The 14,897-nt window shown below is 40.8% G+C and overlaps 1 protein-coding gene across 3 annotated transcripts in view; it reads right to left on the reverse strand.

Moving 5' to 3' along the window:
- The window catches only part of csrnp3 (cysteine-serine-rich nuclear protein 3), a 54,603-nt gene that overhangs the window by 20,059 nt on the left and 19,647 nt on the right, over window positions 1-14,897 (reverse strand). The window lies entirely within an intron of this gene.

The raw sequence follows: 14,897 nt of genomic DNA on the forward strand, positions 1-14,897 counted from the left end.
GGGAGATTAATGTTCTGTCTAATATAGATGCTGAAAGTTGAGAAGAGTGGTGTCACTCCCTGACTTTCCAAACCTATCACCCGCTGAAAGAGGAAATACAATTCCCCGAACCCATCTCATGAGAAAGCAGCCAAAAACACACCCATACCTATTCAAAATCAGCAAAGGAAATGCACTTTTTTCCAAATGTGTCCTGTTTTTCAATATTGCCAATGAAAGTGTCATGCATTTAATTCTTTGTATGTGCTGTAATGCTGCATATATTATACATTAGTTTACATTCTACTATATCCACCATATATGCTTTAATATTAATATTTAAATTAATATAAGCTCTTCTGCAACTATTTCACTGATTTGAGCGTAGATGGGAGGAGGTGTGTAATTAGTGTTTTATATGCACTTCTTGACCCACTCCTTGGAAACCAGCAGCATCATTTAAAAGATTTAACCACTCAGTTTGACAGGAGGACGAGGAGAGACACGCTTAATTGCCCTCTGCCAGCTATCCTGGAGTGAATGAATCAACCAGTGTGGTGATGTCACTTGGCTCAGTGTCCAACAGGAAGCAGGATAACACAGGTCAAGCTACAGTAACTGAGGAAATGTCACAATAATAACTAGCAAGCTTGCTACAGTGCATATAGTACTAAAATAATGTAAGTTTTTTCATTGAACTCACCAGCCTGGTACATATTGCGCGCACATCAATGTTCTGTGTTATTTATTTATTGTTTGTTTTTATTTTTGTTTGGGAAATTTTCATAATTGAGCATATTTTTGATTTAATTCTCTTTGATGCTGTACACTGACAGCAATATTGAGTTAATTTTGAGGTAAGCAGCTATTTTTGCATATTATTCATTCATGTAGCTGGGTAATTTACTAAAGCAAATTAAGGTTAAGTATCTTGCTCAAGGGGACCACTGTAGTGCCCCATCTGAACATCAAACTAAAAAGTTCAGCTCGTTAAGCACTGCACCACCTTGGAGTAGGCGAGACACTATTAGCATAGATTAACACTACGTAAACAATATAAAAAAATACAAAAAAGTCACAGGCTTCTTTGAAAATAATTAACAGAAATAAGCAAATTTACAGATATCTAACAGAGAATTCAGATGTTTTTACAAGAATCTAACAGAGGCTTCTATGAATATTTAATGTTAAAAAAGATTCCACACTCTCTTTGCTCCATGTAACAAAATGCAACCAACATTGCACTAGAAGGCACTATGTGCTTTTTTCAGGTTTCTGAAATGGTGCTGAAACGTTGGTTGCTTTTTAAAAAATAAATTAAGAACGAAAGACAGTGTGTGATCTTATTTAAATATTTGCTCTCCATTAATTTGCACCTTGTTAATTGTTGGGCATGTGTCTTCCCATTGACAAATTGTCAGTTTTTAACAGAAAACGGCATGTTCTAGATGCTTTTTGAAAGAAAAGGAGAATTCACATATATCACATTCATTCATATGCTGTCTTTTAGTGCAAATTGTTTTCTTCACTTCTGCTTGTAATTCTGTAGCAAAGCCATGAATGTTCATGATTATACACTAATTACTTTTATTGCTAAACAGCAATTGCAAGCCAGTACTGGGGTTCAGAATTTAACAATTCCCAGTTCTGTTCAGCATAACATTCTCCACCGTGTTCCTATCCACATTTACACATTTTGCTGGATTTGGGTTAAGCATGTGACCCGCATGGAAAAATACTTGCAGGGCAATGAATCTGGGTAGAAGAGCTGCACCACAGGTGTGTTTAGAACATGTGCAGTGTCGTCCAGTGCCTCTGCTGATGGGGCGATCAAATTGATCTGCATGTTCGTTTTGTGATTCTGCGTGAGCGAATCACAGGCTGTTTGCATCTTAATGAGGTGTGCAGGACGCGGGGTACGTACCGCTGTACAACATTTAGTTCCCCGGGCACACCAGGTAACAGGTGCAAATTGATTACATTACTCATGCATGAGCTACGGTTCTGGCCACTTTCTTCTTTGAAGAATGGAATGTGTTTTTACGTGTCAACAGTTTTCATTCATTCCAACCATTGCACATCATGTTATTACTGGTGTCGATTCCATTTAGGCTTTTTTCTTTATTTCCTGTTGATTCTGGAATTTCTTCAATTTCTGTTGCATCCAGAATTTCACTTTGGGCACAGATCAGAATGAAAAATATTTACTTCACTACTAAAATCAGATTAAGCCCTATCTAATTTTTGTTTTGTTTTCTGCTCCAACCAGACACATCCAAATACACTGCATGTAAGCAGCGTGACCCTTACTGATTTTCTAAATACGATTTCCATGGTCTGGTCTGGTGTCTGCCTCACACAAAATGCTATCTAAGACAACCACAGGATTCAAGGGAACCTCATAGCCAAGCAGTATTCTCACAATGGCCTGACTTACAGTTTTAAAGATCTTCTAGTGCGATGCAGTCAAGAATTCTGCTATCTCACTCACTGAACTGAAAACAACTCTGTACTGAAACCTGCCTGATATATTCGCTATCTCTTCAGCAACTCTATGACCTTGGTAGTCCTGTCAAAAGCTATGGTCTTTTTTTAAACATCATTTATAGTTCCTCATACACGCAGATGGTCAGACGTCTGTAGTATTATTCCAAATGCTGTTCTTAAAATAGGAGAGGAGCATTGATGGGGGCCTGCAGGGAGTTGTCTGTAACGCAGAGGGCTTGGGTAAGTCCGAAGAGCTTTTTCCCATCCCTGAAGATGTTCAGGGTGCTTCGGACAGAAAGGTGCTGCAGAGGTAATGGATACTCGTCCATGCCTTGACTTCTCACCTAGGCACGATAAATGAACGCGTGGTGTCGAGTGCTTCTGTCGCCTGTCTGCAGTCAGCAGACACAGACTCTGCTGTTTCTCACATAGGCATGAGCCTCCACACTAACGGTACTCTAGAGTAACTGTCCTTGGCAGCAGTATCCGTCTGAGCTGTGAAGTCCTGACTGTCCACTCCGTCGGGGGGTCTCCTCATTCTGAATGAAAGTGGGCATTAGGCCAAAACATCGCACAGTCTGCACAGCTCGTTTAAAGTGCTATAATTTGGTGTTTCACAGCATGGCATCATTTTTGATGTAGAACTTGATTTGGAGTCATTTGAAGTGCATTTTCTATCTTCAGACCCTGCGTACCCTCATACCAGCCGTTTTAAAGTTGGCAGTCTCAAATTTTCTGTAAATATATAAGAAGAAAAAATAAATCTTGACTGGCCACATCAGTCACCTGATCTGAAACCAGCTGAACATGCGTTGCCTATTCTAAAGAGAAAATGTAAGGAAACTACCCCCCAAAACATGCAGTAGCTGAAGATAGGGGCGACATAGCTCAGGAGGTAAGACCGATTGTCTGGCAGTCGGAGGGTTGCCGGTTCAAACCCCTCCCTGGGCGTGTCGAAGTGTCCTTGAGCAAGACACCTAACCCCTAACTGCTCTGGCGAATGAGAGGCATCAATTGTAAAGCGCTTTGGATAAAAGCGCTATATAAATGCAGTCCATTTACCATTTACCAAGATGGCTGATATATAGGGCTGGCAAAGCATCACCACAGAAGATCCGCAGAACCTGGCGATATCTATGGGTCACAGACTTCAAGCAGTCAATGCATGCAAAGGTTATGTGACAAAGTAGAAAAACATTATGCTTAGTAGACAGTACATATTTTGAGGACATAGTAGACTTAGAAGGCTAATTCGGAAACAGCCTGAAACTGAAATTACATCAGAAACCACAGAAAGTGAAGTTTTGTCAAGGTGAAGTGATAACTAGTTTAAGTAATTACATTCACTAGCTCATAAATCGGTTAACGGAATGAATCTACATCATGTCCACTGAGATGAGATGAGTCATCGGGATTAGATGAGCTTTCAACATGACGTGAACATGCACTAGATGTTGCCCCTGACTACGGTTATCCGTAATGTTCTAAGTTTAAAAAAAATTATCCACAGAAAAACAGCACGGACACCTGCCACCAACTGTTCCCTCATGGCTCAAAGGGAGGCACCAATAGTGTGCATTTTATTCTCATGGTCCTTGCAGATCACTGCCTCAGATGTAACTGTGATATGAACGTGCTTACGTGGAAGAACATTAAGAGAGGAGCACTGGGCCCGAAGGATTAGAAAGCCTTCTTCAGATTACACGTAAAAATGAATTTGTGTCAATTTATATACACAACATTGGCTTTGTAGTTGAAACACATTAGCGTTTGATTCCAATTATTTGGTGCCTCATACATAGTGCAATGCAAGTTATCTGGTTTTCGAATTTCATTTTTGGGATGTGTTACATTTTTCTCTTTTTAGAGCAACAGCCATATAGCTGAGCTATGTTCAGAAATGTCCTGACATCGACATTTTCTGCAACTGCGTTCATTATTTCCACCTGAGATGCTGAGCTGCATGTTTCAGTCGATAATATATATATATATATATATACTTTGTGAGGGTTCATCCAATTCCTGTTCATGTCTAAGAATTTCTAGATTTCATAAAGTCCATCTGCTCATGTCTGGGGAATTTTTAGATTTCATAAGGACTTTACTCGTATCTGGGAATTTTTTGATTTCATAAGGGCTTTGCTCATATCTGGGAATTTTTAGATTTCATAAGGGCTTTGGCTCATATCTGGGAATTTTCAGATTTGTGCCTGGACATTTTTTCATCACCCACAGTGTGAATGAGCAGGAGAGGAGAGTGCTACAGCCTCAGCCTGAAGGAGCATGATCACGTTTTTTTCAACAGAGGAACTGAGAGGGATAAATTCCTCTCATCTCCCCCAGCACTCTCTGCCTGTGAAGTGTCTGAGCCTCAGGATCCCCCTATACCTCTCTCAGGCATAATTTACCTCAGGGTATTCTGAAACCTTTCAGATCCTGCGAAAGTAAAAAAAAACATCTGTGACAGATGGCTCTAGTGCTATAAACTGCTTACCTGGTGGTCACCTGGTGTTTGCGGACCAGCCAGAGAATCCTAATCACTGACTTTCCATTGCTGGATGAGTGCTTCACTCCCTGTCCATTCAATAGGCAAATCCAATGTTAGAAAGTGAAATCAAACTCTCAAAGCCACGGGCTGAGCTTAAGGTCCTGCACAGCAGCCTGTAGCTCTGTATGATGCCTGGAAAAATCCTCCCATGCTTTGAGGTTGCTACCCCAATACAACTGCAGCCTCCGCAAGCCTCATTTTCCAGGGGACAAGGTCTCTCACTCTGAACGAGAATTCATACACAATCAGATAAAGAAGTCACATGGATGTAGAATTTAGAATGCCACTATCTTGCTCTCTCAATCTCTCGTACAGAAATCAGGGTATGTCTAAAGTGGAAAAGGGCAAAATGGCAGGGAATATACAGACAAACCCGATGAGAAATAAATAGCTGAAGAAGTATGATAAATGAAAAGACTTTCCCTCTCAGAAGACTCGATATGCATCTTGATACATGGTCTAGGATACAATACAGGAAAGATAAATGGAATGATTTCATCCAATTAAACTCTCATTTGATACGATTCAATTCAGCACTGATTCAGTTCAATTTCTCTCCCATTCGCACAAGTTTTTCAAACCATGGATTTAAAGTTTAGCATGTTGAATATTTGCTATCCAACACAAGGGAGCTGGTAAGATTTTTTGTAGGAGTGCAAGTGATATGGGGTGGTCTATTTTCCTAGTTACTGTTAAAATGTTTGAAACCAAAAAAGTATATTATATTGTCGGCTAGCTAGCAAGCTTAAGCGTGCTTACAGTAAGCAAAGTTTCCAAATACTGACGCAAAGTTTTGATTCCACATAATCAAAGAGTTTAAACTGTTGAATGTTAGCTTGTGGCTAGTTGCTTTTTGCTAACATTTTTGCTGCAATATGCCATAGTCTCTGTATGCTCAAATGATCCAAAGGCTCATTTGTCTGGGGAAAGCCCAATCAGAAAAGTGGCATAGAGGAAGTGGCTGTCCCTTGTCTGTTAGACTCAGGTTACAATACTCACTGAAAGATTTGTCAGTAAACACTCCGGGGAACAGGGTTCTCCACCTCCAAGATGCTACCTTGAGGCTAACAATTTTGGCTGCTAACAGTGTCTTGATTCCTCACTGTACAGCTTAACAAGAAGATTGGAGAGATCATGCTTCAAGGCTGAAGGATCAGTGAAGGATCACTGTCCATCAAAACTGCCTGGATTATTGGGGTGAACATGATTCATAAGTGCCTGGATATGCTCTTTGTTAAAGGTCAGAGCATTATGCACTGTGATGTTTCTGACTCTATTGCAAGCCGAGACACTTGGTGTCAAGCCCTGAAATGGAACAAAAGGGAGAAGAAATTTGTGGCGGCAGATGGGAGAGTCGGTTTGTGCCTGCCAATAGTGAGCTGTTGATGTATAGCCACATGCATAACAGCCTAAATGGGAATAACAATGAAAGAGTGGTTGAACTACTGGGCTTCCACAAAGAGCTCCTGCTAGCATGCAGTTGTAGAGTAGAGTGAGGCATAGTGCCAGCACTGATCCGCAATGTTGGGCAAAACATCCTCTGTATCTCTACCACTATCAGAAAGTAGGGGAAATCTAATCAAAGTATCAAATCCAACAGATATGAACCTTAAGGGCAACTAGGGCAGTCAAAACTGGCCACAAATGCCACAAATGCAAAACCTGAAGGATCAACTGTTGACGTTACCAGAGTTGGCAACATTAGGATGGGAAGGAACAGGTTATAGCGTATGTGAGCCAGAGCTTGTACCCCACTGAGAAGAATGACGCAAATTACAGTTCCATTAAGCTGGAGTTTTTTGCCTTAAAGTGGGAAGTCACTGAAAAAAGAAAAATTTAAATAATATCTACGTGCTGCTAAATTTACTGCTTTTACTGACAATGGCCCTTTCCCAAACCTTCAGACAGCAACACTGGGAGGCATCAAGCAATGGTATGCTGCACATCTGTCCAGTTATGACTTTGTCATAAAATATCGAACAGGCCATAATATCGTCAATGCAGATGCCCTGTCAAGAAAGCCCAATGATACCTGCCCACCTCCGCTGGATCCAGAAGATGTGGAATTCCCCACCTTCTAAACACCCTCTGCATCACTGTCATTGTTGAGCTGTTTGGAGACTAGACAGGAAAAAGGGACAGAGCAGAGAGGCACCCTGTTGGGCTGAACTGAAAACTAGTGGCAGCAAGTACAAAGTGAAGGTGAAATGCTTCAGCGGGTGACACAGTTCCTAAGTCAAGGCCAGCACCCTGAGGCGACCATACGAAAAACTCAAGAGAGCCTGGTTCTATACTAAAAGATGGCACCCTTTGGAGACAGTTTCAAGGCCCTCATGACAACTAAAACGACTAAAAGTGGCTGGTGTGGTAGTGCTATCACAAATAAGCAGACCATCTGGGTACAGAGAAGAGCTTATCTCTACTCAGGAAAAGGGTCATTTGGACGAAGATGGCTCAGGACTTAGAAGCTTGGGGTGCCACTTTCTCACAGCGTGGGACTACAGAGTCCCACCTCAAGCAAAAGCCTAACCTATGTCCATTCACATGTCATCCCCTTGGATTTAGTAGCCATGAACCCCCTTAAACTGGACTGTACCATTGGTGGCCTCCAGAACATTCTGGTTATGTTTACATGGGCGACCTCAACATCAGAGTGCCACAGTGCCTCCATTCTGACTAGAGAGCAAACCTCAACACCCAAGTCATTAAAAGAGCTACGTTGATTGTATGGAACAGGAAAGAGCCAGACCACCCTGTACCATCCAGCACGTAACAAGGACGGAGTGTAGCGCAGTGGGTAAGGAACTGGGCTTGTAACCGAAAGGTCGCAGGTTCGATCCCCGGGTAGGACACTGCCTTTGTACCCTTGAGCAAGGTGCTTCACCTGAATTGCTTCAGTACATATCCAGCTGTATAAATGGATACTATGTGAAAAGTTGTGTAAGTCGCTCTGGATAAGAGCGTCTGCTAAAATGCCTGTAATGTAACAGGGTCTGTGAAAGATGTAATCATACCCTCACTAGCCTGTTGGGCACTATGAAAGAAATAAAAAAGAAACATGGCCTGATTGTGTGGTTGAGTTGGTCTCTGTGTATAATTATACACTGCAATCCTCAACTAACTTTCATTACCATTCTATTTCATAGTTGTATAGTAGTCATGGGAAACTTCCAAAGGATGTGATGCTGGGCCTGGCTCCAGTGAACAAACCCACCACAACAGAGGAATGATTCCAAAGCCACCGCGAGAAGCTGAGAGCGGCAGATCACCAAAAAAGGAGTCTAACGCAGCCAGCCACTGGAGAGGGAGAAGAGTGGATGTAAGAAACCTGAGGGAGCTGTACTAACCCCAATGAGGTCCACTCCAGGCCACAATGGGAAGGGACAGAAGAGAAGTATAGCCAAAAAAGACTTTGTAATTTTGATATTGATTAACTGGAAAGTCAAAGGGACTCAACTTTTTAAAAAAGTATTCAGGAAGGATGCAGTGGACATGTAGGAAATCACACAAATTATTGATCACTATTACCAGTTGCATGATTGATACTATTGATACAATTGTCTTTGAAAGTTTGGATACTATTGATATTATTGTCTTTGGAAATATTACAAAGAAGTGCATCATATCTCACGTCATTTCCTCCTTGATAACAGATATCCTCACCACAGGCTATGACTAAGATTTCCTGTGAAAGCCTGATGAATACATAAGAAATCCTTTAAAAACCAGCAGCACCAGAGACACATCTCTTAAAAAGCAATAAAAAAGTGGAGGATGGATACTAGTTAGATAACAAAATTGCACTGTATTTAAAGCTAATGCCAATTACAGCACAGCAGTTAAAAAAGAACAGTACAAGCTTACTCATGCTTCATGTTAAATATGAGTAGCACATACTGTATATCATACAACTCCTTCAACTGTGCCTTGTCAAGTTTCAACCCCATGGCAAAACATATTCAGGTTTTAAACATATATATATGAACGAGGTTGATATATTCACATGTGTGGGAGTGATAATCACAAAAACCTGGGTAAATGTGATGGATAACCAAATGATTGTTTAATAACGTGAACTTTCCCAGTTTTCATTTCTGATTTAATTTGTTTCTGGTTGCGTGGCTTTTAAAATCTGAACATGTTTTGCCATGGGGTTGTAACTTGACAAGGCGCAGGTGAAAAAGTTGTTGCCATTGGTTTGTAGTTTAAGGTTTCAATATGATATACAGTATGTGCTACTCATATTTAACATGAAGCATGAGTAAGCTTGTACTGTTCTTTTTTAACTGCTGTGCTGTAATTGGCATTAGCTTTAAATACAGTGCAATTTTGTTATCTAACTAGTATCCATGCCAAGTCAATTCCTCCACTTTTTTTATTGCTTTTTAAGAGATGCGTCTCTGGTGTCTTATTGTGCTGCTGGTTTTCTAAGGATTGTTGTATTTTTAAGGACTTCTTGTGTATTCATCAGCCTTTCACAGGAAAGCCTGATGAATGTTAGTCATGGCCTGTGGTGAGGATATCTGTTATCAAGGAGGAAATGACATGAGATATGATGCACTTCTCTGTAATATTGCTTCATTGAAGTGATCTGCAGGCTTGGCACATTTACAGGACTTAACCCCAATAGCCTCAGTTTGTGTCAAAGAATGTTCAGTCTCAGCATAACTTCACAAAGAACCACTGTTGTTTATGATTAGATTTAAAGCTGCAAACCTATGTCTCTGTACCAAGTTGTTGCCATTTTCTTTTTGTTCTCCGACAAAGCACATGTAGACCTACCGTTGTAGGTTACTGAACACAGGAAAAAATGTATAGCAGTCCAGTAGTAGACTACAGTATTTTTGTGACACCAGTTTTCAGTCAGCAAATAGCAAATTACTTGACATTTCATGTACAACTTCATAACAATATTGTATGAACTTAGTTACCTTAATTCAGTGATGATGTCGTATTGTAAAAGTAAGACTGAAAGAAAGCACCCACGGTAAAGAGGCATTTCACTGCATGCACCAAACGTTTCTATTTTATATCATCCTTGCAAGGTTACAGCCAGCTACAACAAACACTTCCCTGGGTTTCATTTCCAATTACTGCCTGCCTTATCTGCACATGTCAATGGTGACTGTGAGCAAATGAATTGCTCCAAGAACAGCCCTAGGTATGTACGTTGGTCAGTTCTATGTCTGTTTACTGACTCCTGTGACTTCAAATTTCTGAGACTGAAACTGAGAAATCTTTCCAAACCTATTGTGATGCAGGGCTGGAGGTGGCCACTGCTCATGTGGTGAACAGACATAATAAAACAACCAAAAGGTTTGGCTTACTGCCTTTTATTAGTCCAAAAACACAGAAGCAATAGAAATCCAAAAGAAAACACAAAACGCTAATCTGGAAACCAAATGCCACAAAGGCAAACAAACAACAAAAACCAAACAAAAAATGGCACCAGTGCACCACACTGTATATAGCACTGCTCCATTGTCATTCAAAAAGCGGTCCTTCTAAGCCTGGAAGCCAGGCCTCTTATAGTGCCAATAATTAGGTAATGGGCCTCAGCTGATGCGATTACAATGAATCACAGCTGCAACCATACCTGTCTGTAGGGCTGGTGCTGCCCCCTGGTGGGCAGCACCCCAATTCCCTTCCTGGCATCACACCATGAACATTGCAAAGGAGGAGAGATTTTCTTCCCTTACTTTCAAAATATACTACATAACAAAGTGCTGCTGTGAATATTTTAAAATGTGACAAAAATCTTTTTTATAGCATCAAGCCATATGACTAACAAATACATGAAAGAGAACACAATGAATCTATATATGTAATATGTCCTCATGCATATTTTTTATATACTCTGCACAAACTGTATTAGTCTATAGACATGTGCAACATAATCATGCGTGTAATAATTTGGGATAGCAGCCATTAACTATGTCCACCCTGGGGGCTGCTGGATGGGAATCTGGTTAAGGCACCAGCCCCAAGGTCTCGGACTGAATCCGGACTGTGGCCAGTAAACCCATAAAATGACATGCAATTGCCAATTGTGTCACCCAGGATACGGGAGGGTTCAGTTGGTTAGGGGTCCATGTATCATTGCTCTCTAGCGATGCCCACTGTTTAGTGTTTTGACACCCCTAATGTTTTGAATATCCTTCTGATCAATTTATTCAGTTTTTCCAGTCTGATGATGGTCTGCTTTCCTGTCATTGACACTTATTTGATCCTTATATATAGAGACAACAGCAACAGCCACACCAAATGCAAATTCCACACCTAGAATAAACTCTTAACCTTTTGTTAGTTTTCTTGTTCAAGGACTAATGATGGAGAGACCCACAGCTGGCTAAGAAACAGCTGAGTAGCCAAATGTTCAATTAATGTCCAATTCAGTATGCCTCCCCTATAATGTATAAAAAGGGTTGTAATTCCTACATGGACCATGCATATACAGTACTGTAAATGAAACTGACAGCCTACCCTTTAACCTCACAATCCTTCAGTGTACCAGGACCTTTAGTCCTGAGCCCACCAGTGCTTGCTGTCTTCTTAATGATGCTCCAAACAGTTGATTGTGGTAAGCCCAAGGTTTGGCCCATATCCCTGACTGTTATTTTTAATATTTCTCAGCCTCGAAATGGCTTCCTTGAATTTCACTGGCACAACTCGTCCTTGTGTGGATAAACGGCAATAACAGACGATTGAAAACTTCCTTATGCTTGCACTAAAGAAGCAACTGAACACACCTCACTAATCAGAAACACATGTGAAGTCCCAAATATTTTGGTTCCCTGAAATGGGGGAACCTATATGTATTAATACCCTTCAATAAAAGCAGAGAATCTGCAGTTTAAGCACAGGTGCATTGTTTGATTGAAAATCTAAATTGTGGAGTATCAAGCAAAATCAAGAAAAAAATGTCTTTCTCTGAAACATTATGGAGCTCACTATATATTTATACATATATAAATTCACACATGCATACTACATACATGCATACATACATAGTATATATTAACACCCTCTCAGTAGCAAGCTTGTTTTTGTTTTTGTTATTCCCTTTTTTAAAAATGAAAAACTGGTTAGCAGCAAGGTTTTACACATTTCAGGCGTGACAGAGAACCCTCTCCAGGCCCCCTGGGTAAAGGGCTCTATTTTTAGCAGAGGGATGAGGTTTGGAAACTGTGATTTTTGACTGCGACATGTTTCCTGTGATGGGATTACACTGTTGTTTTATTAATGACATTGTTAAAGCACAGCACTGCTCTCTCTCCACGCCGCCCCGCTCTGCTTTGCCAGCTTACCCTCATTAAATCTCCCCATGACAAGACTGCAGCCGTCTTACATCCGTGTCTCGTCAACTGTGTGGCGTCTCAAAAGAACGCAGGCTCTACAGTACTTCCGAAAAAATAACCTGGCTAACTTCTCCGGTTCAAAATGTTTCATCTCTGCTTTCACGTCGGTTGGAGTGCGAGGACTTGGAAAAATATCATTTATTAAGTAACACCTTACCTCCAATAAGCTAGCGTCCATACATTTTGGCCGGCTAGCGACAGACAGGACAGATTCTATGGCAATTTGAAGTAAAGAAGTACTGGGCCCGTTCAAGTACAAGTTTTTGAAGTGTTTACTTCTATATGCTACTGTTATATATGTCTGGTATTTTTTTCTCCATCTATCCATACTGTTTGTCTTTTTCCATGAAACCACTTTTATTCTTATATTGATTGTACTCAGCTCAGAACTGATCTCATGGCTATCATTATTTGCTAGCCTTTTTTCAACAAGCAGCTCATTTAGACATTTAGAAACAAATCGAATTACTCAAAGCACTATCGCTCAGTCTACACTCAACACTACATGTCCCAAAATTTCGGAACACAAAACATTTTTTACCAACATTATTCACAATCCAAGTTCATACAATAACAAACTCTCCATCTATCTTGAAAATAAGTATCAAACTGGAGGCTATATTATATAAAAATGTGAAATCTAAGCAGGAAAAATGGCATCTTACACAGGTTGTGGTTTCACCATAGCACTGAGAACGGCCTACTTTTTTGTCTTGACTGTGGCCTTCAAACGTGGATATCAAATGAGGCAAGTTTTGGTAAGCCAGCATGAAATATGCATGCTTGAGAATTAATATATTTTCATTTGCACAGGCAAGCTCTGCTCTGTGATATTGAGATCATATGCAAAGCAGCCGTCCAGCTAAAAAAACTATATATTTTTTAAAACGGTGCACTTTTCACTTGTACTGAAGACAGACCAAAAGCACTGAATGGAGAAATGTAGACTTTATTTTGCACGTATCCTTGATCTGTCTCTATATACAGTAACACCGGTGACGTGCTTGTATGGATGTAGCCGGCATTTCTCAATCAGAATATACACACAAAGATAAACACACAGAGGTCATAGTTTATATTCAGTATACTGTTCCATGGAACAATGAAAAATTCGCACTCCAACCAACATACTGACATATACTGAACATGGCCAAAAGTATGTGGACACCTGACATCCAAAATTATTGGCAAGACTATGGAGTTGGTCCACCCTTTGCTGCTATAACAACCTCCACTCTTCTAGGAGGGCTTTATACTAGATGTTGGGGCATTGCTGCAAAGAATTATCTTCCTTTCAGCCAGAATAGCATAAGTGAGCTTGGACACTGATTGGGCGATTAGGCCTGGCTCGCTGTTGGATTTCCAAATGATCCCAAAAGTGTTGGATGGGGTTGAGGTTATGGCAGAGCAGGCCAGTCAAGTTCTTCCACACTGTTCTTGACAAAAATATTGCTATGTGGACTCACTGTGTGCCTGGGGACACTGTCATGCTGAAACAGAAAAGGGCCTTTCTCAAACTGTTGGAAGCACAGAATCATCTAGAATGTGATTGTATGCTGTAGCATATTTGCCTTCATTGGAACTAATGGGCCTAAACCAAACCATGAAATACAGCCCCAGGTCAAGGGTTGTCCAGATACTTTTAGTTGTATACTGTATATCCAAACCACAAATACCAGCTTTGTGAAGCTCACAGTGTACAGCTTTTTCTAGACCGGGTCACAAATGTGTTGATTCAATTTTGTGGTAATTTTTCGAAGCAGTAGCTTTTGCATGTTTTCACACTATCCTGTTAGCAGTCTTTCCCTGACAGTGAGCTTCAACTTTTCCAGTGCATTTTGTTCGTGTTTGGTGTATGTTGTCATAATGTTCAGTACTGTTCCCTTGCCACATTAAATCATTTTGCAGTTTCTGTGACTGACACATCTGCAATCCGAGGATGATTGTTTGGCCTCTCTGGAACTCCATTAATCGCCTCATGTTGCTTTGGAAACTTGCATATCTAAGTGCTGATTGTCAGAACTCTTTTAGTCGACACATACTGCTAATTGGCATTCAACTTAATATGACTCCCCCGTCTAGCTGCCTTTGTAATAGTGATTTAGTAACTAAGTCAATGTGGTATTTCCATCATCTTTTATACATATACATGCATTTTTACCAGCATTATCTCCAGGTGCAATCATGGTGAGGAATGCTTGCCACTGATGCTTATCCATGCTGGGGAAGTAAACAAATTCCGATAAAAACCTATGTGGGTTATTCAAGTTCCGTCATGCTATTGAGGAGTCATAAGAGGCAAATTCTTTCAGTCATCCAGGACAGACCATATGCAGATGATTTCATCTTACGGGATTCAGCCCGTCTATGGTCTTGTACAGCTGTGAACCTGTGAACCGCAGGCTGTTTGCGAACGGGAAATTGTGAACGGCGAGCCAATAAAAGCCCGCGATTGGAGTAACATGAGCGTGAGACCAGCCCGTACGTAGACGCGAAGGTGTTTGAGGGCGAGGCCTGTCTCGGGC

The sequence above is a fragment of the Anguilla anguilla genome, chromosome 3 (genome assembly GCF_013347855.1).
Source record: "Anguilla anguilla isolate fAngAng1 chromosome 3, fAngAng1.pri, whole genome shotgun sequence".
In the NCBI taxonomy this organism is placed as follows: Eukaryota; Metazoa; Chordata; class Actinopteri; order Anguilliformes; family Anguillidae; genus Anguilla; species Anguilla anguilla.